This window comes from Phalaenopsis equestris, unplaced genomic scaffold, assembly GCF_001263595.1.
Source record: "Phalaenopsis equestris unplaced genomic scaffold, ASM126359v1 Scaffold000347, whole genome shotgun sequence".
Lineage (NCBI taxonomy): Eukaryota > Viridiplantae > Streptophyta > Magnoliopsida > Asparagales > Orchidaceae > Phalaenopsis > Phalaenopsis equestris.
In genome coordinates, this window is record NW_018164789.1 from 1,985,264 (window position 1) to 1,989,449 (window position 4,186).

Here is a 4,186-nt window from a genome sequence, read left to right on the forward strand (position 1 = left end):
TATATATATGTATGTATATATATGTATGTATGTATTCTTGAAAAAAAAGGAAAATTTAGAAAGAGAGGCTGCGGTTCCTTCCGCGCGCAATTTCCGCGGCGTTCTTATCCCCTCATCAGCTCAGGAACTGAGCTTTCAGCAGGCCGACGCAGTGCCGTGCAAAAACTATATTTCTGTAAATAATGAATTTAATGAATTAAAAAGCACCAATTTCACCTTCCAAATTTTACATTTTTTCAATTTAAGCTCTTCATTTTTGGAAGGATTATTTGGATCTTAGACTCTTGAGACAGTTTGGTTCTTAATTAATAATTAAGGATCTAATCCAAACCATATTTAGTAATGTTTTATTGCCTATTCTTGATCGTTGATAATAAGTCTCAGGGGCATTCATGTGATAGTTGGTTCTACCGAAGAATTGGATTATTTTACTAAAAAGGCATGTCAATGCCTACGGTCAATTTTGTTGTAATCGTAAGTTCGGGATGCTTGTATATTTTGTTTTAATCCGATTGATTTTGATTCAGATCATTCAAACTTTCTTTTTATCCCTCCTAGCTAGGTCAACCTTTGGTTGACTCAAACGACTACATCAAGCTGAATAAGTGGGCCTCTCGATCATCTATAGCAGGGCCTCCTGATTCCTCTTTTCGGAACCCTTAAATCTTATGTTCATTCATATTTTAATGTACAAATGAAAAATACTCTCAGCTAATGGAAAAAAAAAAAAAACTACTTAATCATCAAGCCACTTCATTATTCTCACGCCTCATCATCATTTGAATATTCTATACTCATGAATTACCACTTTCTTAATATAACATATCACATATATTTAATATGTAAATTAATACTCACGAGCTATTATTAAATCAAAATAAATCAATTACAGGTGGGATTTGATAATAAAACAAATATAGTGCACAGGTGTGGGAAAAAATGGGGTCCAATGTGTGTTTCCCAACAAAAGAACAAGCTTAATGTAATTTAATGGTGGCAGTAATTAAGCAATCAAGCATGATCATTAAGCACATAATCCAAAATTTTAAAGCCATAATTGGTGAGTCATATCGCACAAATCGATGCCTTGTGTTTGGTGCATCAGATTCCCATAACACTAAACCCGGTATTAAAGGCATAATTATTAACTATTAAAGCTGTAATCCTTGTTTTTACATATCTAACTCCTAAACATTCTTATTCACAATATTTACAAACATGCCATCCAAATCTTTAATATTACATTTCAAATATCACCATCATACACATTTTGATGTATAGATTTACAACACAGAGATGGGCCATAAAAAATTTTAAAAAAAAACCTTAGAAATTATTCTTATTATTTTTCAAAGAAATCAGATTTATTAGAGAAATAAAAGATAATTAAAAAAACAAAATAAATAGATTTAAAAAATAAAAATAATTCCAGCATTTACTTATTTACCACACAAGTCTAATCTATTTATGTAAAAGTTTGATATGAAATTTGTAAATAAATAAAAATTGTGTGCTATGTGGGTAAAATTCCCTATAGAAAAAGGTGGGGAAGCGGTAGAACAGGCGACAAGTCGTCCCTGAAATGAAGAAGCTGCCTCCTGTAAACAAAACAGCAAACTAAACACATGAAAAAAATCTCTCCTATTGTTATCTAGTATTAATGATGCGTCAAAGGCCTCTGGCCATTGTGCTGAGCCCAATAATAGCAGAGATAACATCAATTTATTACATATAGACAACCATATCTTCAGTTAGGTGATCGGTACACGATTCAAGGATTTGGATGCCGGAACTAACGAACAAAATCTTCTAAAATTTCATTTTTTTAGAAAGATTTTGTATATATTCCACTCAATTCTTATGTATTTATATATGTAACGGCTAAGCTTTAATTTTATACATACATGACATCTTGCCTATGCATCTTGCCTATGCATGAAAATGTGTATTTTACTTCTTTTAAAAGATAAAATAGTGGTATTACAATATCCAATAGTTCAACTAAAAGGCGATAAAGCACAAAGCACATCTAAGGAGGATCCATCAGCAGAAAATCATGGAGGCTCATTTATCTAACCGGACGTAGAAAGTTGAACCAAAGCCAAGGCCAAAATTGACCGGATGTTGTCATCCAAGCTACAGTCTAGAAGATTAAGACCATCCAGATGATACGAGCTTGAATCGATCGACCAAGACATGATAGATAGACACACAAGCCAACCACCATAAAAAAAAAAGCCATCTAAACCACCAAACAACTTTTCGATAGACCAGACCTGAGAAAAGACTCAGCTCCTCAGTACTATCAATTATCCCACAAACTCTCCAGAGGTTTCTTATTGATAATCTTGAGATACAAGAAATCTAAATCATTCTTCTAGTTCTTCTAGTTGGGAAGTGAACAAACTATCGGGTTAGGGTGATTCACCCTCTATCTAATAGTCGAGCATCGTTCCACGAAAAAGAGCATCTCACAAGATATCAATGAACAACAATCAGACCCCGTATCGCCCAATCAACTAAACCTTGTCGATTGAGTCAATCCTGCCGATCTGAAGTCAATCGAACGCCTACCAACAACCTCGACTCAACTTAGCCGAACGAGCATATCTCATCGAATCGAAGCCTATCGATCTCAACCTATCAAGTCAGAAGGTAGTCGAGTCATAGGCTCACACATAAAATATCTTGTAATGCCACAATTAAAACATAAGCATACATATAACTTCACATATTGTACCTTATCTCCTATAATAGGAGATCATTCTAAGAAATAAAAAATAAATTTTATTGTTCATTGATGTGCTCTCTCTCTCTCTCTCTCTCTCTCCTTCTTTACACTCTAATTATTGAGATGTGATTCACCTACAGATCAGGATTCAACAGATATAAATGTTAAAAAGAAAATTTTGGTGTTTGATATAATACAAAGGAATTTGGCGGTATGTATGTAAGGACCCCTATATTTTGAAGTTACAAATACTTATTTTAATTGAGCTGTAAACCACATAACAAGTTGTGTGGAGAACTTGCGCAGCTGCATTGTAATTTATGAGTACATTTCTACTAGTTTGGCAGATCTGAGTTTTGGATTTCACATAACCGTAATACTCTGCTTCTGCAATCGAATCTCTTGGTCTTCTCCTTCTCAATATATTCTCTCATGGGGAAGCTTTCAACATCATAAAATATATATCTTGCATAAAAAATTATCTAAGCCAATTATACTGACAGTTCAACCGCGAGAATCATATTCTTTCTCGTTGTTGAAGAATTTGATGTTGAGGGAGTGTCAAACTCGAGTTATCTCTCCTAAACTTAGGTGTTGTCTAATGATTCACTGTTGTTAAGATGTCAATGTCTTTGTAATATTATTGTTATTGGACTTTAGAGTTATCTTTTAGTAGAGCTGTAAACGAGCCAAATTTAAGCGAGTTTAGTTTTGGCTCAAGTTCGTCTCATTCTTAATTCATTCTATTTGAATTTGGCTCGTGTTCGAAATTGCTCGATAGCATTGTGTTCGTGGTAGACTCGAAATTGCTTTGTTTGAATTAGTTAGGAAAACAGAATTTAATAAAAGACACAAAAACACATGACAACACAAGTTGTGTAAGATTTACACTTGGACATAAATATATAAACTATATTATTGTATAAATAATATATATATATATATAATTTCTTTATTTCTAGCTAAAATGAGGAACAAATGGGTGTTCGTGTTCAGCTCGTTTATAATTCGAGTTTAAAAATTTATTATTAGTCGGGCTCGCTTACCTAACAAATGATTCAAATACGAGTTGTTTGCGAATAACGAGCTTTTTTGACAGTCCTAAATGTTAGATGTTATGTATTTAATTCCTTAATATAATTAATTTGCATGATTACATCTACTTCAATTTCATAAATTGGGTGAAACTATGGGCAATAATATTTTAATAAATTTAAGAAACTCCAACCTTTGATAAAAAAATACTTCATGCTTGATACTTTTATTGGAGGTATGAAGCCAGTGAGAAAAATACTCCTCTCAACGTTCCATGTTTTTATTTAAAACTTTGATTTTTATTAAAAAAAAATTGATGTGAGAAAATGAGCTTAGAAGATACATTATTCATTTTAACATATATATGATCTATCTTATGACAAGTTTTGTCGACATCATCGATCAACCAATGTTCGCCAT